At 38.9% G+C, this 26615-nt stretch overlaps 1 protein-coding gene across 1 annotated transcript in view; it reads left to right on the plus strand.

Annotated features, from left to right (window-relative positions):
- Nucleotides 1-4420: 4420 nt before the first annotated feature.
- ARHGAP32 (Rho GTPase activating protein 32) overlaps nt 4421-26615 on the plus strand; it is a 252566-nt gene continuing 230371 nt past the window's right edge. The window contains exon 1 of the mRNA XM_049799524.1: nt 4421-4467. The gene's annotated coding sequence lies outside the window, so the exon portion shown is untranslated. The remainder of the gene's footprint in view (nt 4468-26615) is intronic.

The following is a 26615-nucleotide window of genomic DNA, read 5'->3' on the forward strand; positions in this document are numbered from 1 at the left end:
GATCGTTGAGTAGTCTGTGTGCGTATTTTCCTAGGGGTATGCGTGCATGCCAGTTGAAACCAGGTAAAATATGTAAATCTTACTCAGAAGTGTTTGTTTGCTGTGTATTTGTTTCCTAGAAATAGGAAGTAATGAACTAACAGAAAAGTCCAAAAGAAATGCTCCAAGTTAGTATTTTATTGCATGTTACACATGCCGCAACTGTATGTGTTTTCTCTCCTGTAAAGATTCCTGCTAACGTCCATGGGGGCATCTGCAATACAAGTTATGAGACTGGGGCTGTTGTTAAGCATGTAAGGAAGGCTTTGTGTATTTTATTTAAGTGGTGTTTTGTGTTGCTGGAGTCTGTATATACTTGAGTATATACTTACCAATATTTGTGTGTATGTAGTGTTAGATTCTTTGGAAGTGTGTGAAATAATTAAAAACTGCCCTGTAAACTATTTAGTAAATTGGATTTGCTTTACCAGCAGTGGGACAGGAAGCTAATCGTGTTTAAGCTGATGTTGACTTTTCCAATCTGATTTTCCCTGGGAAGAAACTTTATTACCTAGTTGTTAAATGCACAGTTAATTAGCTGCTGATTTTTTAAGCTGATAAACCGATGCTACCAGGTTTACTGTAATCAGTTTGGTAAATGTGCCATGTGTATGCTTCCTTAGGTTGTTGCCTTGCTTTTTGATTAAACGCACTATTAATTATAATCATACTAATGATTTGAATATATTTAGGTGGTATTGTCAAGTGATGGTTATGACGTTTAACTGTTGCTGTTCACTGGATGTTCTTTTGCTCTGTGCTTAGTGACACGTGTAGTTCTGGAGTTCATAGTGTCATCTAGGAATCTTGTAACGGGTGAGAATATGGCTCAGTAGCTCCTGTCTTTTAACCTATAGTTTTAGAAAACAAAATACGCCCAGATCTCCACTTTTTAAAATCATTGTTTTAAGAACCTATATTTCCTTTTGTCTTGTTTCTGTAGCGAAGTTGCAACATTTTGAACATGTCCTGCTGATGTGGCTTGAAGTCACTAGTTGAAGCAATAGTTCAGCGTGAACTACTGATGGATGAATCATTTATCCTCTTGTCATTTCAGTTGCTTTTGCTGACGAAGAAGCTGCAATTGCTGCCCCTCCATTCCCTTCCTGGTGTGTTCAATGCTTTTGCCTGTCCACTTCTCAGCCTGTAATGTTTGTGGGTGGAAAAAATTGATTTAGTGTATCCATTATAACTCTTTAAGAATCAGAGGAAGTGGAGTTTCTCCCATTCCACCATTAATTCATTAAACGAGGACCACAAGAAGTTTGGAGCCTGGCTTCCTGTGGATTTCAGGGTAAAATTAAATGCTTAAATACCCCTGAGGTTATTAGTTGGATGGAGGGACACTTGGTCAGCCGCAGCCTGAGTTATGGCCTTAGACCTCCTTGTAGTGGATCTATAACATAAGGGTCACATGGTGTAAAGCACTGTTCTTGGATAAACTCACTGCGACAGTTCAAATTTAGCTTGTGGGTGTTTGTTTACTTTTTAAGCAGGCTTTATGCTAGTTGAATAAGTTGTCAGTCCTGTGTTACTTTTAATTTGGTCTTGCTCCATCTTTTCTGTCTTACAGCAAAAGTTTGCTCGTGTGACATCACATGCCATGATTCAAACTTGTGTCAGTGGGTAGTTCAGGAGTACACAGACGTAGTAGTGGTCCCACAGCCATGGCCCCAGAATCAGTTGTAGAGAAGGATGACAGTGATTTAATTGCTACTGGTAAGTTGCTTTTAAGATACAAGGATGAAAGATGGTATTCTGAAAGCTTTGTCATCACTTACTGGCAGATTGAGATAATCAGTTTTGCTAAAAAATATCTTTGATGGCAAGGTGTTAGGTTCTTAAGCAATTTGACAATTCTTGCTTCTTAAAGAAAACCATGTTTAATCCTCTGTGTATTTTGTTGTCTGAGGTATATTTATCACCGACTAAACAAATGTCTATTAAAATGTTAAAGTTAAGTTGCTTTTTTTAATTTCAGTAACAAAGTTTGCTGGTATTTGGGACGTGAACTTTTTGGTCTCAAAGTGCTCGAGGTGCATGTAAGTGCTCTGGGGGAAGAGAGAAGATACAGTCCTTGGTGTTTTGAAAGCAGTTTGATGGTTTGGTTTTTTTTTTGGTACCAGTGTAAAACCAAAAAATTTTACAAATCCAACTGTTACAACTTGGACATATTCTTATTGACTTCACTAGGGGCATAAGCGTGGCTATTACGAAGAAGAATGTAGCTGGACAACCCTTGTTTGATCATAACTTTAATTGTTGCAAGAGCCTTTGAATATTTGCTGGGATTTACCCCTTTACTCCTTGTTATGATTCATGAATGTCTTCATTAGATTTCATAATAGCCAGCCTATGTGCTGATATCTTTTGTGTTGTGTGTTTTACAAGAAGCATCTCTAGAGAGTCAGCTGCCAACTGCTAGGAACAGTCAATCTTTTAAAAGGGTAATTTCAGTATTTTTTTAAATTTATTTTTAATTCAAAAAGCCTGTTATCCTGCTCAATAATGCACCTTGCTTGTTTTTCCTCAAAATTTACATAGCAGCTGATACCATCTGGTAGAATCTTTACAAATTTTATCAACGATTTCCATATCGGCTTTTCATGGAATGTGAATGTATTTTGGTAGCTGCTTTCCATAGCTTGCCCTTATGATCATTACCTCATCCCTTACACTCTTGACTGGGATATAAACAGTAAAAATTGCTCTTTAGGTGTCATTTCCAGTGCATGTGTGCGTGTGTATGTGTGTTATTTGAAAAACTGCTGACAGATACCACTTTTGCACTAAAATGTAAAACATGTAGGACTTTATTATAAAACTCACAAATGAATGAGCAATAGCTATAAATACTATATTCAGATAAAATGAACAAATTTCTTTGATACAATCTGTGAACCGAAGTGTGTCAGTCCTTCCTCGCCTCTGTGTATAGGCAGAAGTGTAATATGTTTGCTGGAGGTTGATTCAGTAAGCAGTAGTTGATTTTTATTTCAGAAAAAGTTCTGATAATTTATTCTTGGAAGTGTAAATAAGATTCCATAGTCCTTCAGTTGCATGATGCACAAGGCAAGCTTCACATGTGAAGTTCAATCATTGGTAACTGCTGCAGCTTATTTCATTGAAGAAACAGGAACAAAAGTTTGTTTGTAACTACTCTGGAACCGAGAACAAAGGCTGCAGGGACCTTTGAACCTTTGTGGCTGTGCATCTGAAGGAGGAGTTGTTCAAGAATAGGAAGAACTGCCAGAAGACCAGAGATCTGCTTTTCCCTACATCTTTCTAAAACAGTGTTCAACAACTACATTTAAAGCAAAAAAAAAAAAAAAAATTAGTTAATTGGAAGACTTTCTTACTTGTTCTTCCTACCAAGCTCTGATTTGATAATCAAGTATGCAGGACTGGTTATTCTATCATTTCTTTTTCACTGAGGCAAGCTTTAAACAAATGAGTGTGTGCTTTTTCTCCCTCTTTTTTTTAAGAACTCTGAATGATTGATTGCATCCTTAAACATTTTGTTCTCTCTCAAACGTTCTGTGCAAATAATTCTGGCCTGTGAAGCAATTTGTTTCGCCTGCTTCCTGGTGGTGTTCTAATTTCACAATTATTTTTCATTCTGCGATAGCTGACTCTTCAAGGAAGGTGGGAGGGAATAATCAGTGTTCTGAAGAAATTGCTACTTCTCTGCAAAATGTGTTGACTGGCACGTTGAGGGTTACAGTCTCCAGTGGGTTGTCCAGCATGAAGGTTCTGCTTCAGGCAGCAATTTGTGCCATATCATTCACCTTCATGAATTTTACGAGGCTTAAAGGTAGGATGAGCTGTACTGAAAGAACGTATTCCCTAAATTGCTTTGTGCAGAGGGAGAGAAACCACAGTATTGAGTGTTTATTATTATTCTTTGCGTGATGAACATAATGCACCAGCTGGAAAAAACATGGTTGTTCATTTCTATTTCTCAGCCTGTACATGTAGCTCATAAGTGTGCTCAGGCATGCATGTATTGCTCACGTGTGTCCCTGTTTCTCTTGCTGAAGAAGTACTCGGTGCTGGTCTGGAATTGTTCAGACAGAAGGGAAAGGCTGGAGTTGCCCCAGACAGTCTCTCAGGAATCGAATCAGGTCTGCCCCGCAACCTGCGACTCGTAAGACAGCTGGCAGAGGTCAGTGCTGTCGAAGTGGCGGCACAGTATGAGTTCTTGCATCTGGTGTTCTTCTGCCTGGCTTCGTTCGGTCACCGTTGGAGATGGCACTCTGCATCATTTTGCAGGGGAGTGATGTTCAGGTGGCTGCAGCTGGCTTGGTCTGCGAGAGCATCACTCGGGCTGTTCTCTGGGTCACTGGTCCTCAGAAAAGCGCGGGAAGAATTGGAAAAGCTCTAGATAACCAGAAGAGCTGTAGCAATCGGGCATAATTTAGTTGACAGGTAGGTATATCAAGCACTGATTCTTCTTGGTGCTAGAGAGGAAAACAATCCATTTCTTTCTTCGAGTGTTAAGTTGTTAGGGGCCTTCAATCCCTTTTTTTCCCCTTTTTTTTTCTTTTTTTTTTTTTTTTTTTCTCTCCTCTAAGGGGTGCATGAATGAAGGGGTGGCAGTCAGGGTGAAGTTTATGTGTATTTTTGTTGTAGGTTCAGCTTGCCTTTTCACCTGTCCCAAACGTCTTCTCTTGCTTCTTAAAACTGTTGTCCTCTTTCTAACCTTTGGCTGCAGTTTCTATGAAATTAGCCCGTGCTATAGGGAAATTCAGCTTTCTGTCTTCTAAGCAGTATGTAAACCTGGCTCCCAGGAACATGGGAAAACTGTATGGTGGTTGCCCTTGTATCTTTGAAGTTCTTTACAGTATACTAGTTGGTTGTCGCTGTGCTTTTTGCTTCCTCCTCTGTTAAGATGTACAGCAGTTTGAAATACGCAAGTAACCTATCATTTTTTAAAGATTTCGCTATAGGGAGTATTCTTTACCTAATACTTTCAGTCATCCATATGCAAAGTAATTGCAAATTGCATAAGGAAGCCAATACATCCTTGGCTATTTAGTTATGGAGCCATATTGCATTAATTTAGGGAGAATTTAGCTGTCTAGAATACAGCTTAGTAGCTTTCTGAACACTTTCACCTAGATTACAAGAAAACTTCTTGATTGCATCTTTGCTACAGGTACTCCTTGCATTTCCTGTTCGTCAAATGCCAAGTTTAAACCGCAGTTAACTTCTAAGATTAAAATTGGAAATGAAAACATATAGATCAGTGTTTTAGAAAACTTTGTCAGTTCTTATCACTAGAAAACATGTGTGTGGAGGAGGGATGCCATATGGCTGCTAAATATAACACAACTTTCTCCTGAAAGCAGTCTAAAAAGTACAGAAGTTCAAAATCTGGTATCTGTGTTTTTAATAAGAATGTGCTGCAGATTTTAAGAATCTTATGAGTGCAAACTAAGGTAATGGGAAAAGAGCCAAAAAGTAATCCAATAAAATTTAAGTATTTCCTGTGAAGAGGTGATACTGGCTGACACACTGGAGAGATGCTCAGCATCTTGCAGATACTGGACCCTTTGTTAGCAATTTCTTTAAAGCCTAAGGCTGGTAGTAGCTGACCAGGTTACGTCAGTTTTCTGTGCTCCCTACCTCTAGGTCCAACAGCTTGTATTCTTGTTTTCTTTAAATATTTGCACTGTTACATCCCAGTGCTGGGATGCTGGAGAACTTGATCTCCTGCTGTGGCTGTTTGAATAAGATCAGGAAAATGTGGTTGTGGTGGCAAGACTTGGGAGTAGTTATTCTGAATTTTTAAATTATTTTTATTTTTTTTAAATACTACGCACCTTTTATGTTTTTGTGGAGATGCTGCCAAAATACAGATGATTCCATGTTTTAAGAATACAAATATAATTGAACTATGGTATCATTTCTAGTAAATAATTTAGAAGTTTTACGTGTGTATGCATTTGAAAGGAATGAAAATTAGTGATACAGTGTGCAACATAGTATTTCTGTGTAGATTTCAGCAGTGGACATTTTTTGTGAAATACTTTGTCAAGTATATTGGCTGTTTTCTGATGGGAAAGCCTGTGAAGAAAACAGAGCTCCAAAATAATTGTGACACCACACCCCCCCCCAAAATAATTTTTTTTCCCTCTGTGCCATTCTGTGTCTCTGTCCTCTTTTTGAATGGACACATCCAAAATAGGTATTGAATTTCTAATTTAGCAAGACATTTTAGAATATGTCTAATGTTAGCATGTGAGCAATCCTAGGGCTTCGTATGGGATAAAAGGCATTGCTGAACTGAGGCAGAAATATCTGATACGAAAAGCTTATCCTGGAAAGGAATCAGAAAAGAAACTATGTTGGTTATATTCCTTAAGGCCTTTACAATATTTCAAAGGGATGAGTATAGATTTACTGATGGGGGTTTGGTGACTAAAAATGCAGTTATGCAAATCACAGCTTGTTGGGGCAGGGAGAGTTAATTTATGCACTCGAGCACATGTGCTCTTTCACTGTTTTCTCTAAGAAGTTGAATTATGGACAACAAGAATGCACTTTGTTGTTCTTTAATAATAAATAACAGCATAGCCGTTTTGATCTTCAAAGCACTGCTCAGACCTTAATTAATCTTCATAATAGTCCTTTGAGAGAATTAAAAATACTCCCTATCCTTTTGGACAAGGAACTCCTTAACATGGAGATGTTAGAGGATTTGCTAAGGGCCATATTGTCAGTGACTGCTGGGACAGTCACTCAAAAATTCCTGGCACTGCGTGCTTTGGCTAGGTCTTGAGGCTGTGTTGCTTCTCTCATTTATGCGTTAAAATTTCCAAAAATTTGAATACATAAAGAAATGTAGCTCTAAATTCTTTGTGTAGTTTTTGATTTCTATCTGAGTGTTAACTTATGCATATGCATGTTGGAATTTCCCTTTTGAATATTTCTGTAGGCACAAAGTGCTAAAGGTTTGTGCGTGTGCGCGCACTGCTGAAAGCAGCATGTGGGAGCAGGTATGCAATATTACACTTCAGAAAACCTGGGTCACAACTTTGTGTTACAGGAGTGGCAAAAAAAAGTATATATGGCTTTAGAGTCTGTAGGACGCATAATAAATAGATAAAAAGTGTCTCTCAGTCTGCCTTCGCTAATCTTCCTGATTCTCTATAAGGTTTAAAATATGGAGAAGAGGAGGAATTAATGTAGATGCTTGATTTTCAAGGTTTTTGCTAGGTAATTGTTGATTTGCATTCTAGAACAGATTGAAAGAGTACATTCCTGTCTGAAAACCCGTAGCCTACATTTGGAGAATAAAGTAAGAATAGCAAAAGAAAACTGAGACTGTTCAACTCATCTGGAGAAATGGTTCAGCAGGAATTATAATCTAAAGGTGGCAATCTCTCTATATAACCCCATGTGACCGGAGTCTGGAGAACAGTGAGGCTTTGTTAAATGTGCATTTTTCTCACAGACAATAGGAGGGAGTATTCATTAATAAATGAACTGTGCGAACTTGTTACCGCTGAACGTAAGGGACTCAAAATGCTAGCTATCATGAGAAATGCACAGATATACTGCAGTATTCAGGTCCATGTTAGATTCTGACATAGCAGACCCGAGGTCAAAATGTTTAACGCTCTTTTTAAACTCAAAAGAGTTTTTCATAAACTGGGGTGCTTCAAAATAACAAGTAGCCACTGACTGGTGTTTTTAGAATGAACTCCAGCTTTGGCGTGAAGCATTGTAATTTCTGCTGGAGATAGCACCAATTTGCATGAGGAATGAACGTGGAGCTAGCTTGCAAAGTAAAAAGCTGACAACCTGTTAAACAAGTTGAAGAATTCTTCAGTATGAACAGCTAAGTCAGCAGAATCCTATAACTAATGCAAGAAAACCCTGTTATACGTAACCTGGTGACCTTGTTATCTCAGAAGACCTTGCTGACAGCATGATGCTTCCAGCTTTGTTTGGATTAAGGTCTTTTCAGCATTTCAGCATTGCCGTGGTTCAAGAGCTCCTAATTATTTGGTACATGCATTCAGAGGAAGAATCTGGGAAGTGATGTAGATGTCTCTTTTTTTTTTTTTTTTTTTTTCTTTCTTTAAATCTGTTAGAAGTGCAGTGACTTAGGCTGACTCAAGGGTCAATATGAATACTGTGATTTGTTTTGAATACAAAATGCAAATAAAATGTCCATTTAGGAAAGTTGTTAAAAGTTTTTAGAGTTCTGAACTATCTAGTCTAGTCTTTATTCTAAATACTGTAGAGATCTTTATTAGCAAAATTGTGCAAATAACATGTTTTCCTATGTTGGGCTTAGGCATTCTGCTCTCCGTCATTTTTGATACATGAGAGTAGTGAATCTTGATTGATAGAGGGCAGAAGACTTCAAAGTTAGGCAACTGCAGCCCCATAACCTATATAGTGCACGAAGCGTAAAATCTTCTGTAGGTCTTCCTTCTCTGAAATGTGTTACTAGGTTTCTGGAATCTACTCAAGTCTTCAGCATGATAAACTAGACACAGCAAACGAGTCAGAAAATAATTTGTGTATTGTAGTTTCTCAGGTACTGTGACAATAAGGAGAGGTATTGGTAGGTGAATAACCACGTGATTCTGGACCATCTGTGTCTGATAACCAATATGTGAAATCCGATGGGGTGAGCTTTCAGAGGCAGAGATCTGATGCCTTTCTCAAGCATACCCTGCAAAAATGCTGCTGGTTAAAAATAACATTGGGGGGCATGAACTTGAATAGCTTTCACAAGTTTTTAAAGCTATTTTTACAAATACAGCAGCTTCAGTGGGATGACAGTAATGCACAGGAGTGGTTTGTTGTTTGTTTTTTATGCCTGGAATTCACTTCTGGGCCTAAGTGTGTGCAAACGCACGTAGTGCTCCTGCATACTCTGACAAAACCCCTTTTTTCTGTTCCTGGAGGGCATTCTTCATGCTGCATCATAGCAAACTTCTTTGAGACTGGAGAGACTTTGGTATCTTCTTAAAATAAAGTAAAATCTTATTCCTGACTGGCATTATGAGCATTACTGATATTTCACCTACCCATAAAGACTTTTAGAAATTAAGATGACGGTATTTGACATGTTAATGCATGGGCTTACATAAATGAGTTAAAGTATTAGCTTTTAAGTCTTCTAATTCTTGCCTGAAATTTGCTAGCAAGTTGCTAGACGAAGTGCTGTACGAGGGGCTAGACAGTAACTGTGTAAGAAGGAGACATTGAAAGATCTTGCTGTTATATTTAATTTTCCAAAATAACAGCATAGGCAACTTGTTCTTTTCCCAAATGCTGCGTATTCTAAATCTGACTTATCTATGTGGTGTTCAAAGGCTAACTCTTCCTTTAGGAACAACAGACCTTGTAAAACACATGGCAGCGATGCATGGATTTTTCTAGTTGGTTCAAAAGGTCTGAGTTCAGCAAGTCTAACAAATCAATAACCCCTAAGAACTCAGGTTGTTCTTGTCACTTAAGACAGTGGCAAAAAAAATCAGTGTTTTTAAGTGAGGTGAGAATGTGTTTAAAGTAACGGTGTGGTCTTAGCTTTGCATGTGTCAATGGCACTAGTTTCTTTGCAGAATACATTGACGCCTTCTAGCCAGTGAAGTAGTGCATTGTGGGCTGATTTGCCTGATGTTTGAAAGGATTAACGTTGGAACAGCACGTGAATTTTCTTATATCGCTGCTTAAAGTAAGATAGTTCCTGTTTGTGTGGGGAAATATGGAAAACATGTAGCTTTAGAGAATGCTTTTTGGAAGATGATTTGTTAAGGTTGTTTGCTGACTGACATATGGCATGACATACGGTGCTATTTACCACCTCGGTGTCTGAACTTACAGGGAAATGATTTTCTTTTTTAAACATTTAACTCTATTAAGTACTTGTAGACATCTTCCAACATTGTTCTGGCCAAATCAATTTACACTTTCTTTTTCTGTTTGCCCCATCTGTTTGTGACTGTTTGTTTTCTTCTTTTTTTATGTTGTAAATAGATGTTAGTGTTTCAAGGGCTGAGGGTCTCAGTAGCAACTAGCACTTGCAAATCTCTCTTAACTTTTTATCTGCAGCCTTCCAGGTGTTAGGTTTCTCTTAACCCTCCTATGAGATGGAAATGCTTGCAAGGCCAACTACGAGGCTGGAAAAATTGCTCTCTAGTAAAGTCTAGCGTAACATCTTTCAAAGTCATCCTAGTTCTCCCCAGGAATAACAAACTTTTGAAATGGAGTAATCGGTGAGGGTGAAGAAATGATGTCAGAGGTGGCGTTGTTTTGTTGAAAATCTGGTTTGTGGTGGAAGAGGGAAAAGATAACACGGAACAAGCTGCTATCTTAAAACCTGGACAAAAGTAGCTTTAAGACAGTGGCGTTTCAGGAGTAATACATCATGCCTTTCAGCCCTGGTGGAAAATGCTGAAATGAAAAGGCTTCAGAGGGAGAAAAAATGCTCTGGACTTTATCAGGCATGACTCCTGATCGCATGGAAGTTACTGTTGGGTTTGCTGTCTTCCAGCTGGACCTGTGTAGGGATTGCAATGAAGATACTATTTATTTGTTTTTATATTACTGTTTTTTCAAAAAATAGCTTAAGTATTCCCCTTAAGCATATGCATAACTGCAAATCTTAAAACATGAAGTGAAACAAATGCTCAAGTGTAGATTTATATAAAGAGAAATGAAAAAAGGACTTGAAGTATGTGTGGGGGGGTGTAGAATGGCTTGTGTTTTCTAAGCTTGTTTGCATCTTTCTAGCTTATATTAGTCTCATTTCTCTTGCAGATGCTGCAATTTTACAGAAGGAAAAACTGTGAATGTATACAAACAGTTTGAGAATTTTTCTTTTACTCTGATTCTACTTTTATCTTCTCCAGTCTCATTGGGAACAGTCTGATTGAAATGTGGATATACATCCCTGATAAAACAGTGTGTCAGAATTTCTTCCTATCTGTCCCACTTCTCTCTGAGTAATCAGTCACCTTGTGAACATTGATGTAGAGAGAAAGCAATAAATGTTTCTCCTCCCCCATTCTTCTTCTCTGCTGTACTGCCTTTTTCTTTGCTTTCTTTTTTTTTTTTTTCCCTAAGTCACTAAGGAACTGGTGTTAAAAGTTTTAAGCAATAAACTTGTATAGACCGCTACATTTGCTGCTTAAATGTATTGGTGGTAGAAAAATTTGAAGTGAAGGTCAAGCTTCCACCAGTTTCCTGTGTTTCCACTCTATCCCAGATACATGGCTAGGTAATCTCATTCCGGGATGCTAAATGTTGGTACTTGTAATGTATTTAATGCAAATAGTAAGAAGCATGCAAAGGAAAGGGGTTTTTACTTAGGTTATTAAGTTCTTCATGGTGTGAGGCTCTTTCACTAAACAGAGAAAAGTATTCTTTACTTATATGAAGCTTTGCGAAGATTAAGAGATTCAAAACTGAGTGGATTTGTCATTTATAAATTTGTTTCTTAAAATTAGTTTTTAGAACGTGGCATAGTGGTTGAGTAAGTATGTCAGAACTGCAGGATAATGCAAGATAGGGAGGCAGTTTAGGTGACTAGTCTGACGCTTAAAGCATAGAGGAAGACTTTAAGAGGCTTTCTTAACTATATAAAGCGTCCTTGTGAAAGTGTTTAAAGGAGGGTTGGTTTTGCTTACAGAGGCCATACATTTAAATAAGCTTAAAATGTAAACACAACTGCATGCCTTCTGGGGGAGACATAAAACACCACACTTTTTTTCTTTTTTTTTCTTTTTTTCCTCCTCTCCTACTAGAACTTTGTGCTATCCTAAGTTCGCCAAATGACACCTCTTTTGATCGTATTCAGGAGAATTGTTAGCGTTTTGAAGTAAATTTTATTGTGTGTAACCATTCACATTGAATTTTAGCGATTAAAAACCTGGTGCCGTAGTAAAATATCAAAGTGCTTACTGCCTGGAGGACTATTACAAAATCATCAATCTGGTAGTCTTTTCCTTTTCCTATATGTGGTAGGATAAAAGATGTTCTTTACAGGATCTTAGAATTTAGTGGAGGTGGAAAACTACACGCCAAGTGGGAGAGAGACTTCATGTAAGTGCCTTGTGATCACAGCTCAACCATTCTAAAAGAGGGATAGCACAGGAAGCGAAACGTAGCCATCTGCCGGTGGCCATAAGGTCTGTGTGAACGCTGCTGAAAAGTTTGTTGAAACAACTTCTTTGTGAGGGAAACGTTACTTGGACTTTGCTAACCCTCTGCAGGAGTTCCACCCACAGGATGCTTTCTCCAGAGGGGAGCAAAGCGGTTATTAAAGCACCTAGATTCAGGTCTGCAAGTGCCTAGAACCCCATGGCTTTCAATAGGGGGGGTGTGCTCATAAAGAGGAGGTGATTCCATCAAGTCTCCCGTCTGTCTTCAAACAAATGGACAAGCCAGTTTAAGGTGTCACTCTCATAGTAGAATCAGCAGAAAGGCAATGTATTTGAGCTTCATCAGATCCAGTTCTGGTTGGTACTTTCTTGCAACCCCAAATTTACTTGAAGTTTCAGTCTACTGTGCTGGACTGTGAACTGGGGCAGCGGATGTACAGGTGCTTTCCTCAGTCTGCAGTGCCTGTTACCCGAGTACTGACTGCCTACCAGTGGGACAGTTGTATCTCAAGTGGTTGCGCTGAGATTTGATATCGCAGCCCTGGATCTCTTGTGTCACTGTATTTCATTCGTTGCTGGTTTTTGTTTTTTTTTTTTAGAAGTATTTATCAAATCTGTGTGTTTTACTAATGTGTGGCAGAGGTGTCTCATTAATTTCACTCAAAATGTTTCTTTGTCAAACTGCAAAGAGCGTACCTCGGAGTATGCTAATTTGCTTTAGCAGAACCTGAAGGTTGAACTTGAACTTTTTTCCAATGTTGTGAAAAATAAACCTTTTTTTAAGGTTAAAAAATGGCTGTCAAATATTTAAAGTAATAAAAAAAATATTTATTTAGCCCATATTATTAGCAGCTTCTTTAGGTTGCTTTTTTTTTCTTCCTAACGTAGAAGGGGGAGATTAAATGGCCATGTTTTGGAAATGGGGATAAATCTCTCTGAAGTGGCTTTAATAAGCCTTGCTTCATTGTTGATGTCCATCCTTTGGAGGAAGCGTTGACGGAGCAGTTGAAGTTTTTGCCTCCTTTGATGTATGAGGGTTTGATATCTCTTCAAAATCACTATTGCTTTAAATAGCCCCAAATACTGCTTTGAAGCAAGATAAGCAGGAAAAGCGAATGACTGAGAAGACAAATTTGCTTAAGAACTTCCCATTTAGGCAAAAGGTGAAACTGGTTTTCATCTAGCATTCCTAATTTATAGTAAGATTGATCAACAGAAGACCCATGTTAAGTGTTTCGGGACACATGCTGAAATCAGCTTCAGATCAAATAAATCACATGCGTATGGCTGTGGTTTTTTTAATAAAGTTACAGATGCAGATTTCCAAAGCCCATTTATTGAAACAATTTTATTTTCTAACAATTAAAAATACAGGGATGTTACTTTATAATGTCAGCTTTTGGGAGCGGGTGTGCGGAAGGGGATGTTTGCCGTTTTATTTTTCTAACTGTGCTCAAGGGAGAGCTTGAAGATATGACAGTATTGTCACCTGGTCCCTTTCGATATTGCTGTGAGTGCATGACATTGTCTTGTGTTTCAAGCTAGCCATAGTTACAGTTCAGTTCTGGGAAACGACCTCCAAGTTGCTGGTTTCTTTCCCATGACCTAAGTATAATCTAGGTGGGATCTGCATGCGTATATAAATAAAAAGTACATGTACCTTTCCGTAACTTGGGTAAATAGCTGAAAACAGAGTGAAACACGTCCCTGATTCCTTACATGCTTTGTGTATGCCATACTTGATGTGGTAATAATTGTGGAAATACTTGCATATTCATTTGCCTCCTGTGCCTTGCATTTTTCCAGAATGGTTTTCTGGGTCACTGACGACTTTCCTGAATTGCCAGAACCTCAGTCTGGGGAATGGACCCAATTATTCAGAAAACCTTGGAGTATAATGTATCTTTTTCTGATTGAGAGCAAAAGTGTAGTGATCCTTCCACTGTAAGGTAGAAATCTAGAATACCTAGAACCTAGTTGAGCTTTAGAGATACCAAACCCAGCGAGCAGAACTTGTCACCTGCTTCCTTTGGCTCTGCTGGAATTGGTATCTAAATGCAAGGAAAAAACGTAACTCCAATCCATTATGTTTGCTTTTTTAAAAAGTGCCATTTGTCCTTCAGATTTCCTTTTTATTGAAGTGGTAAAGATTATGAAAAATGGAAGAAACCCACTTTATCCAGTTACCTGTGTTGTGTTGTTTTTTTTTTAAATTTGGCATTTGCTTTTCTTTCCCTTTTTTCTCTCTCTTTTTTTGTTGTTGTTGTTTTTTTGTTCCTTCATTTGATTGTAGAATTGAAGTAACTGTTTGTTTATTGCTTTTTTTCTTTTCCTTGTGGAAATCTCTGAAACTCTTTTAGTTATACTGCCATTGAGTAGTCTTGTTGCTGCAGTCCTTTGAAGAATTGGCCAATGTGATTTCATAGGTGATTGAAATGGGAGTGTATACTTTGGGTGCAGCCGTCCTGTATGTTGCCTGGCACACTTGAAGCCCGGTCTGTAGCACGACATCTGTGTAGAATCCAATATATTAGGTACGAAATGTGTTAAATAATTTCTGTTGCTGAGCCGTCGCCTACTAAGGTGAGTGGCGTTCAATTTTAAATGCGGTTTGCCAATAGAGGGTATCTGTAGCCTTAATTTTGTCAACAGTATTCCTGAATTACATAATTTTAGGGATAGGGAAGAGGGTGAATCTTTGAGTAAGTCTTTTTTGTCCATGCTGTTTCTGACAGTTGAAATGTTATTGACCAAAAACATATTTATGTTTGTTCAGCATGAATATACTCTTCAGTAAGAGTTACCATCTGTTTCATTTCTTCTGCATCTGTGAAAACTGTTTTGGTTTTTCTTTTTTCCCTCTGCGTAGACTTATTCTTGTTTTTAAAATCTGTAGTAGATGATTAGTAGTTGTGTTTGGTGGGGTTTATTTGTGGTTTTTTTTTTTTTTTTGTTTAAAGCCCATTGTCAATTCATTACTTAAAATAATCGCAGATACATTCCATGCAAGTACAATTTAAAAACAACTTATGTTTTTGAGACTTTCTCTTGCATTTTTGGTTTCGACAGACACATTGAGTATTTGACTTCTGTAGCTGTTTTCTAGCAGAGGGAATTTTTAACTCTTTCCTCCAATGGGTTTGCTACAATACACAATTGTAATTGTGCTCTGGTGGAGCTGAAATACAACCAGACCACTTTGAGAAGGCCAGGGATGAAGTCGCAGCCACTGCTGTAAACTTGGACAAGCAGTAATACCAGGAGCATTAGTGTTAACTTCAGTGAGGATTACATTCAATTTCTGGGCTTATCTTCCTGCAGTTGTACTCCTGCTGACTTAAAATGGATTTGAAATTTTTCAGCATTTAGGAAGAAGCAGGCATCATCTTGTAGAACCAATGGTCAAGCCAGCAATGGTGTAGTGGTTACAAGTTGCCCAAGTGCTGTAATGGAGGTCAACATGGGAAAACTTTTAGAGGGAATTCCAATCCCTGTAGTCTCAGGGAAAAGCACTCCCAGTGTAAGTGGAGATTTGCTAACAGCTAAAATCTTTGGTATGTTAAACAAGATGCTGGAAATAATTTTATTTATTTAATTTCCCATCATGGGAGTTTATAGTTACCTACCTTTTGGAGATCATTCTTAAAAAGAAACTTCCATTTTTCACGGGAGTCGATGATAGTTGATTGTGCTTCTTTTTAGAACTGGTAAAGCATGACTCTTGCACACTGCTTTTAAATTTATTTTTTTCCTTTGTTTGGGGAAAAAAACCCATTCATTATATGGCTTGTGATGTGAGGTTAGCAGAACTTAATGTAATGAACATGATTGGCTTGAAATGATGCAGTGTAAAAAAATCCCTGGCTCAAGGTAGTTTTTAAAACAAATTCATTTTCTATGCCTCTGACTGATGTTATTGTGGTGCTTTGGTTCTCTTTTTTCCTTTTTGTTACTCTCTTGAAAGCTTCAAGGAACTACCAGCTAACATGTGGCCTTAGAAACACTGTGCCTTAATTTGTAGTTGAAATGTCCTAAATAAGATCTTTTCTGCTTTAAAGGAAAAATAAAAAGAGGGGGAAGGAGGGTCCAGGCGATTGTCAGTAGTGGACTGTTTTAGTCATGGAGTGGATTGTTTTTATGGCTCCTGTGTAAGTAAATAATGGTAACAGGTGACAGGAGGACTCCACTACATGTTGTAGAATGTTATTTGGGATGATGAACCTGAACTGATGAAGGAATTTTTTTTTTTAATGTACTGGCTGAATGAATAATTGTGACTGTGAGGATGTTTGAGCAATATGTAGTCTCTTGAAACCAGGATGTGTGCTTATAGTAGAGCTATTTGTGTGGTTATAGTAGAGCTATTTGCAACTCGCTAGTATTTCATGACAGGTTAGTTATAATTCCTTCAGTCTTCATTAATGATCATTGTGAATCCTTTAATTGGGCTCCTTCACGTAATTTGTATGTCCGCTAACTTTAAAATGCATCTCGGGGGGGCACAACGTATTTAACAGCACTTCAGGAAAAAAAAAAAAAAAAATCCTGTCATTGAAATCTTGCAGTCAAGTCCAATAGGACTTTAGAGCAGTATTCTTCCTGACATAGTTTTGTTTAAAGTTTTTTTTTATTGTTTGCTCTATTTTCTTTGCTAATAAACCAGTTTGCTGTTTCTAAGTTGAATAATTTGAGTATCTTGTTTTTAAAATATGTTCTTAAAAATCCTTTCTGTACTTTACCTGTGATAGAAGCGAAGCTAGCCAGCCACAGTGTGTGCTTACAGGCTCAGAGACTTGCAGTTGCCAGACATGAGGATGGATTCAGCTGAGCTACAGTAACTACATGGGAAAGTGAATGCTCTAAAACGTAGTAGGTTTTGCTAGATTTATATTTACAAGCCTTCACACTTCTGGAGGTGCAGAAAATCAAACATTTCAGCAACAATTTGCTTCATAAATGCTCTTCATTGAAGTTGCAGATGCACTTGATTTAGGACGGTGTTCCAGCAGTTGCTGAACCTTCAACACAAGCAGCCCCCCCCACTGATGTCAAGGAAATTAATGTATTTAACATAAAGCATATGCTGAGCTGAAATGAGATGTAAAACAGAAAATCATTGGATCTCGTGAACTCTAACCCATTCCTCTGTACTTTTGTGAGTAAAAGGGCACTTTCTTCATTCTTGTTTTGCAGCTTGGTTATTCCTTTTTGTTAGCCTTTTAAGATTTAGGGGTTTTATTTGTTTTTCTAAAAAAGAAACCTGGTAGTTCTTGCCCATCTCTGTCTGTAGTTGAACTACATAGAAATTACTTTACCAAGATAAACATATAAAAAAGAAAATTAAAATTGTTTGGAAACAACCTGAGCGGGCACGACAACTGTCGGAAGAACATCCATACCTAGTGTGCTAGGTTAAGAAACAACAATTTAGGTTAGAAACATGCCATGTTTGAGCAACTCCACTGTGCTAATTTTTTTGCTACTTTCTGTGGCCTTTGCTCTTTGGCTGCAAACTGGACTTTGTCCTCCCATCTTTTGCAGTAGCAGACACTCGAGGTTATCCCCTCTTACCACCCATGTTCTTGGACTTTATTCTCTCATCTGCAAGCTTTCCCCTTCCTAACCAGGTAAAAGCTCATTCTTTCCTCCCCAGCAAAGTGATGATCTGTGTTGTGTCACGTTATGATCCCCGTAGTGGGCTTGAATGTTGGATTGTGCTGCTCAGACATGGACTGTGAAGCTCTTTGCGTAGGTGGCAAATATCATTAGTCTCATTTTACAGATAGGCAGGATGATCTTCTGTAAAATCACGTGTAATCAGTGTTAGATCTGGGGAAATACTTTTGATCTGAGACCCTGTTCCAGCTATTCAAGAATGCATCTGGTAGGCAAGTGGGAGTACATATGGCCACCACCCTGATACGTTGCTGTGCAGCATTATGGATGCGAGTGCATTCATGAATAGATGCTGAAAATCTGTTTGAGTTTCTGTTGACTGAGCCTCAGACATTGGTTTGTCCTTGTTCTTCAGTTGCACCAAAGTTTAGGCCACAGCACTGGTTCCTTTTTTTTTTTTTCTTTCTTTCTTTTCCTTTCTTTTATACAAACAGAATTTTGCAGCTTACATTGCCTGGCCATGCCTCTTTAAATGTAGATTATTTTATCTGACAAGCCCTGCATTTTGGCTGCACCTTCTCTTCAGCAGACTTGTGTATTTAAGAGGAGGTCACCACTCGAGCGTGAGAAAAAGTGGTTTATTGAATTGCAAAAGAGCATACTTGTCTCTTTGAATTCCTTTGAGAACAGCCGTACATTATGTGTATTGCTGTTCTGAATTGGCCCCCATGCATTTGGCAAGCGCAAATGGAAGTGGATAGTGGAGCCAGAACATTGTACTTGCTCTTCTTAGTGCAAGATCCTGAAGATTGGTGTGTCTTTAGGTTTCACTGAAGTTACCCTATTATTAAATGAGTCAAATGTGTGTTTGTGTGTACTGGAAGTAGCTTGTAATAGTCCATTTTATTTCGGTGTTTTTGGTGATTCAGAATTTTTCACCCTATATTCACATTGAATAAATCATGGCATTAAAATGCTTCTGGTAAGGTAGAATAATTTATGCCCTGAAGCAAAAACATTAGAAATATGAACTTTTTGATGATTAACTTTAGAGACCTATCTCTGTTTAGCATGTTGTAATTGCGATCCATATTGCATAAATGTTGCAATGGGGATGTTAGACCAAAACAGTGGTGGCAGTTTACGGTATGCCAGTGCAAAGTGATGTCCTCATTTACAGAAAAAAATACAAGAAGAATATATATTGAGGGGAGAATTCTCAATATGATTATCAAATTTAGCATTCACTTCTGATTCCACTGAAAGTTTTGGGGAAATTTAGCTTCAAAGACCACAAAGAAGCACTGGGCACACAGAACTAATAGAAAATAATTTCACATCATTGCTTGGAAAAAGAAAATCTGTACATTTCCTTTCTTTCCTGGCTGTCCTCCAGCTGCTGTTGGTGACATCAAAATAAACTCTGCCTTTTGGGCAGAGAGAGGATTGTGAGTTTGATCACATGCTTATTCCAGCTGCAAATATTTGTTTATTCTGGGACTTGCAATCATTTTTGTTTATTGCATGAAATTCTTTTTCCCTTCTTGATCTCCAGCACTCGCTGTAAATGAGGTCTTCGCTCATTCTACTCCTCTACTTTTTTCGTGTGTGCGCACGTGTGCATGTGTGCACACACACGTATGTGAAAGCCCTTCTCTGCATCTGGTTGAATAATGCATTGAAGTATACAGACTCATCTGCTCATAAAAGCAAGTATATCTTGGTAAATGGGGCCTGGAGGCTTACAAATAAAATGTCTCTCTGCTTTAGTTCAAATATAAAAATCTGAGCGGGTCATCTTTTATGATTTCTCTCTGGCACACTTTCAGTTTTTAAAAGTTACGGCAAATATGAAAGCATTGTCATTATTGGCAAACTAATCGTGCCAAATTTACTTGGCCTTTCAAAGGCTTCCTGTAATTGAGTTGTTAAAGAAGTCGGTTAGGCAGAAGATATGCAATGGGAAATAATAAAGCCAATTTTCTTTGAGGAGTATTTTTAATTCCTATGTTGTATATTTGATACTTAGAATCAAATAATGGAGAGACTAGTAACTGCAGACTGTTCCAAAGGGAAGTATAAACAAGGGATAGGAATTTCCCTCCTGAAAAATAAATTTCTGGGCTGGCAAATTAGTCCTGTCTTTATTCCCAGATTGATATTTACAATTTATTCAACTTTGCAGCGTCATCCTTGTTTTGAGGCAATGTCTGCCAAGTGCTGTCCAGGAGTTAATTTATCTTGGCATTGACTTCCGTCTAAAATATAGATATTTAACTGAAGTCAAGTACTCAAAATTATGTAGACCTACTTCAGTGAAATTTTGCCAAAGAAAGGTTAGAGAATTGTTCCCCAGCATAAAATAGTTGATGGTCTCTTTCTCAGCTCCTTGTTCTTTGGTTTAAGTACTAGTCTTTCATACCCGTGTAAGAAGCTCAAGGAAAAACTACTTAATTGTAAGACAGATTTGTATCGTTTGAATGCTCCTTAACAGGGTGCCACAGCTTCAAATTTTAAGATGATTTAACAACAACAACAAAAATCCGTATTGGTTAAGCTGCAGAAGACGCACGTATCTAATCTTTTTTCCAAAGTCTTTTTGTCATATTTGTTTTTAAATAGTTTCTTTCCTAGTGTTTGAGATACTGAGTTTTCAACTATATCTTATCCTGTTCTTTTACAAAGTGCATACGCAAAATATGTAAGACTTCGCAGTTACGACTTTAGTGCTGGAGGAGGAATTGGAGCACGTTCCCATCTTTCATACAAAGGTTCTGCCTAGTGAAGTCTCAATCCATTGCCCTCCCTTGAGTCAGACTTGTAAAAGTAACCACCTTGTATGTGATGGCTGGAAAAATAAATAGAATAAATAAGATAATCAGAAATTTGGAATGGGGCTCAGGGTAGAAATGTTCACAGCCAGTGTGGCTTGTCTTCCCCCTTTTGTTTAAATTGTAAGGTCTTTGACAGGTCTTTGTTTCATGGATGGCACAGTCCTGAATATGCTGTTAAACTTCAGTAAATAGTAATAAAAAGTAACAGCCCAAGGCACTTTTTTATGCAAGATGTGTATTCCTTTCACTAAGACCATCTGTTTTTAAACACAGAACCAAATGACAGTGCTTTGTGCCTCAAAAACTTAATCTACAATATGTACCAACAAGAATTAGTCTCAAAAATGGATACTTCTTTCAATGGAAACTGGGAGCTGGAAGCCAGATACTGGTTATAGTCCTGCACTTACTGTTGAATTGCTTTATGATTTGGGGCAGCTCTTCTGTGAGTTGGTACCTTCATCTGTAACACGGATGGGGTAATGGGGGATTGGCAAAAAAAAACCCCACCCCAAAACAAAACAGGAAAGGAATAGTAAGGTTCAGTTGTGTAGTCTGTAAAATACCTGAAAGATCCTTAGATAGAAAAATACTGCTCAGCTTCTGAAAACTGAGCGTTTCAGAATGACTTTCACATGTGGCTTTGAGGCCTGCATATAATTTGTAGGATTGAAGATGCCACTGTTAACTGGAAGTTGAAGCTACTGCTCTTTTTGATGACTGGTGCCAAGTACATTGGTAAAAATATGTTCGTTGTGTCATGCGACGTCTCTGCACTTGTTGGTGTTTTGCCGCTTCTTTTAATTTAAATGAAGTTTTCTTGTATTTCCTTACCTTTGTGTCATTACTGTGGTTTTGGAAAGCAGTATAGTTATGCAATAGGAGATATGTAGATTGCATTGAGAATAATCAGCTTTTATTGTACCATGTTTCAAGAAGTATTACGTATTCCCCATGTTGATGTAATTTGTTTCCAGCTTTCTGATAGCTGCAACACTGTGTTTGTGGGAAGAACTCTGTAGAGTCAGGCTGCAAGCACGCTGGCATGTGTCCTAAAGATACAGGTATTACTTGAGCATGTTTTAAATCTAGAATCCAGGGTGACAGTTTTCTTCTGTAATTGAATGGTTAGTTTCATTTTTCTTCCTTTATTGCTTCCCAGTGATTAAGTTCCATCTTCCCACTATAAGGGCAGCATAGTAAGTGTGGTAGTAATAGGTAGTAAATGGTAGTAATAGGGGTAGAGGCATGACACGGAATTTAGCCGAGTGTGGTGCTGTCTCATTTTCCTCAATTCACACTGAATGACAGCAGAGTAGAAAGGACACCCAAAGGTAACAGATGCTTTCAGGTGATAGCATTGTGAATTAGTACCTCCCAGTCACTGCACTGGAGGCATGGTGTCTCTTTCTGCTGAGGCATCAGTCCAAAAAGCATAGCTAGGTTATTATTTAATGTAAACTAAGTGTGTCTGAAGGTCTGGTGCTCCTCCCAGTCTATAAGGATGACCGAACCAGTAAATTTCACAGGCCAGTCAGCCTAAACTGATGCATCTTTATGGATTTTTAGTGGAGCTAAAACCGGTTGAGGATTTGGTTCTTTGTGGTTTTGGAAAAATTGTGTCACGATAGCGTAGGACTGTATGTATATGTTTATAAGTGTGTAGTAATCCGTGAAGAACCACAAACCACATGCTGTGAATGTATTTACATAAAGCATTGTTAAATGTTCTGCTCTGATTTTTATAGTGTTGATGAATTTATAAATTGTTCAATATATCAAGTTCTGAAAATGCCTAAAAGGCAGCATAAGATCTTTCTACTGATTAGAGGTTTCTTCTGAAGTGGCCGTTATGCCTCGGAAGTACTAGGATTTTTTATTTTGGCATTAAATTCCAAGCTTTGGAAAATACTGCAGATGTTTTTGGAACTGTTGGTGAGATACCACGTCTTTCAGACCTGGGAGGCAGCAAAATAGAAGTTACCTGGAGCATAGGTTGACCAGAACTGGGTTCCAAATTCTGTATTTAGCTCAGCATGGATGTGGCAAAACGAAGAGAACTGTTTTCTAGCTGAACTTACTGAGGTTAAAATACATATCCATCTTTGCAAATTACCGTGAGAGAGGTCAAACTTGCATTTTAAGTGGCAAGTGCTACTGGGCCAAGCCTGTTAAGTAAGATTAATGGGATTGGAGGGGTGAAAACAGACTTTGGGGGGTGTGGTGTGTGTGTTAGCCTCAGAAGATACACCTGTTCAAAAACCTATCAGGGCCCTGAGGACACTAATAGGCCTTAATGGCACTGACCAGCCTCACCTGGGGGCTTCACCCACACCTGTGGGTGTTTTAGGCTCTCCTCAGTCTCCACCTGGGCTGTGCTGGAGGAGTGTTGGTCTTCTGCTTGGCCACCGCCATGCCTGTGTCTGCACCCAGAGCCCCTTGATCCGGACCTCAGCCCACAGAGGTGGGCTCCCTGGCTCTGCCTCAGCCCTCTCCAGTCGCTATGGACCTGCCTGGTGTGTTCACTGGACCTGATGCTAACCCTTGACTTATGGATTGGCTTCCCAGCTTGACCTGGGACCTGCCTCAACACCGTGATAACCTCCTTATGGTCCGGACTCTCGGTTGGACCTGGCCGCCGTCTCTGGGTCAGTCCTGCTTGCCTTGCTCGGGTGCAGTGGGGCTGGGCCCTGCCATGCAGTCCTGCTGCTCTCTGACAAGACCGGAGGCACCTAAGCTAGGATATAATTTATTTTAACTGGTTTGCTTCTCAGAATCTGTAAGCAAGCTTATTTTACACAAGTCGTTCTTGCAGGAATTCAACAATTTAACAGGTGAATTCAGCTTGTGTATACAACCGGCGTATCAGAAACAGGTATGTTTCAAAATGCTTTACTTTCTAAGAGTCTTCCTCTAGTTAGCTTGCTTTCCCTTTTTCTTAGTTTTTTTAATTAAATGTAAATGCTTGGGATTAGGTATTTTTCACAGTTCAGCCTCTCACTGGTTGTAATGGTTCTGTTAAAAAAAAGTGAAAAGCTTTCTGGAGAGTGATACTCAAGCAGTGTATGTGTTAAGCCTCTTGCTCCCCCCGCAGCTTTAATTCCAAATCAGCATCCTATCCAGATCTGCTACTGCATTTTCTTAATCCTAAGAAGTTTAGGATTTTTTTTTTTTCCCCCCAGAGGAATTTTAATTATTTTTGGTAGCACATGTGTGGAAAAAAAGAATTAAACCACCCCCCCCCCCCCCTTTTCCTGTAGTGTGAATATGACATTGCTATTGTCAGCTCTCAGTGGGTTACTTGCATATAAATAAATTAAAGGTGGGGGGGGGGGGGGAAGTAATCTTTTGTTAACGTTGCATTCTGTTACTTGGGGCTGCTATGGTAACAGATGAGAAAGAGACGGTGCTTGCATGGTAAAGCTTAATGGCAAAGCAGCAGAATGTAGTGATGAATTTAGCGGAAGGGAAGAGAGCACAAATCCTTTAGCAATGCTGTGAAATGAGTCACCAATTAAGCCACAGATGGGGAAGGGCTTCCACATTTATTTACAAATGATTTAAATCAGATTTTGTTGATTATATTTAGAGCAGGAAGAGTGACAGACTGGAACTTTGGGGAGCAGTAAATTAGACTGCATCCTTTTCAGATGATTCTTTTTTTCCCCAGCTTGAATCAGCTCCTTTGTGTAGCTTGTAAAGGTGGCATTGCTGTCGTGATTGTTTCTTAAGTGGAGTCCTGAATGATGTTCCTGACTGTGGACCTTGCCAAGAAAAGTTAGTGGGCAATTTTCCTCCCCACCCCCCCTTCAAGATTTTGGTCTGAAGAGGTGCATATTCCCATTTCATCCTGTTAGGCTGAAAAGAAAGGGTTTTAACCCTCTCTTTCTCCAGAGGATAAATGGTGAATGTTTTGACTTTGCTTTTTTTCTTTTACCCTTCATTAGTATAAAGCACCTCTAGCACACTTCAAAGCTTGGCTGGAATAGCAGGCTGTGTCATAAATCAGGATTGAGTTATGAAGAGAGGGTTTTGTAGGAAAGACTGCAGAATGTCATCTTGTGCTATGCTTGGCTTTAGGTAATACTTTGAACTTGATAAATGTGATGAGCCCAATTCTGTACTCGGCTGGTTAGTGGCCCCTACTTTTAAAACTCATAAACTCCTGTTGGGTGGTGGGATTTTCTTCCCCCCACATGTATTCTGGCATGACTTCTGTTCTGCTGAATTATAGAGAGTGATTTCTTTGAGCTCCTGGGGAGAGTACTTGCCATCTCGAGTTCTCCTTGGTGAAACATCAAGAGAGAATTATAATTACTACTTGAGTGGGAGTGTTTGTGGTAAGTAGAAAGTTCCAGAGCACGGAATCTTTTCTGCAGAAACTTCACCCAGAGCTTTAGCATTGTGGGTGTCATGTAATGGAAATGGTTCCAGAAGTTAGTAAACAGATTATTTACTGTCAGTAAATAGTGCCAGACAGTGTAAATTTCACAGCTGTGAAGTTTTTAGCAATGCATGGTTTTCAGAACTGCTGGAGGGAAGGAATGGGACATGACAGGAAAGGCAAAGGGAGGGGTTTGCAAGAACAAGTGAAATGTGAGATGAAAAGCTGAAGTGAAAATGGTTGGAGCGGAGGATGCTTAGAAGGCTGTCAGAGGAAGGGACAGAGGAGTGACAATAGGGTTTTTGTTTGTTTGTTTTAGTGGAGAGATGAGAACACAAGAGGAAAATGTTTTGCTAGGAATTTTACAGGTGGATGAAGGATTTTGTGAAGAGCATGTTGGCCAGACTAAAGGACAAAAGAAGTCGTGTACCTCACCTGCACTAGTAAGAGGGAAAGTCATTGTTACTGTGAGTGGTGCTTCCCTCTAAAACTGAAGTGGTAGGGGAAGAAGTGAACAAGCTACAGAGGGCAGAAAAATGCCTTGTTTACTGCAGATACAAATTGTAGGGAATAAAGTGTCTTTATGTACCCTGAGAGGGTATCCTGCTATGACATGCTTTTGCAGATGGTGTTGGCACTTTAAAAAGCTTGCATCTATATTGTGTGTTTTCAGATTTCGATTTCATTAAGAAGGTAGAACAATATGGCATGACTCTTGTCAGAGCTGGGTGTGGGGTTTTCTGTGTTGCTTTGTGTTTTGGTATTACCCTGTCTGCCTGTATTGGAAGCATAATACCTGAGGTTGCTTCAGGAGGGTAGAAGTAGATGGTGACTGGAACAAGATGGGAGAAGAATTAACTGTGGTGAAAACCCAACTTTTATGTATTCTCCAAAACTGAGCAGAGTTGTAAATTCCAGGAAGGTAAATTTGGGCCTCCAGTATGTGCTGTGAGCTTGTTAAAATGAGTACACTGTCACTGCTGGGCAGGGAATATGTCCTTGCCATTCTCCGGGGTGTGTGGAAGAAGTCTACTTTTACAAAGTGAGAGGCTTTGTGGGACCTTATCTGTCCTGTTTGATTGTCACACCCTCTGGGGAGAGATGGAGCAGGTCTATAAAGGACTGTTGATTTCCATTTCAGGACAGGCCTTGCAATAGGATGCGAGAGGGAAATACTCTTGGGTCCTCTACAGCCTAATTCTGGTTGTGGGAATAGCCTTATTTTGCAAGCTTCTGTGGTTTGAGATGTGCCCTGAAGGATAAGGCTGAAAGACTTCATTGTGAGATTTAGTCCTGCCTGAGCCGAGGAGGGCAAGCCATCGTCTTGCCTGCAACGTCTTGCCTGCAACGTCTTCGTTAGTCTTGGAAATGAATTTTTTGTCATTGTTTAAAGGAAAGTCCCATTAAATGATGTATTTCAAACAGTGCTGCTGTGCAAATGATTAACAGTAACACCTTGGATTATTACTGGCTTACTGTTTCCTTTCTCAATTTCACTTGTATGAGGTATATTTCATCCCTAGACACTTTTTTTTTATTTTCTGCTCCATAAACCAGCACAGTGCTGAATAGCTGATTTGAGCAAGAAGCACCTTGTTAAAGGTGACGGTAAAC

This window comes from Accipiter gentilis, chromosome 5, assembly GCF_929443795.1.
Source record: "Accipiter gentilis chromosome 5, bAccGen1.1, whole genome shotgun sequence".
NCBI classification, from domain to species: domain Eukaryota; kingdom Metazoa; phylum Chordata; class Aves; order Accipitriformes; family Accipitridae; genus Astur; species Astur gentilis.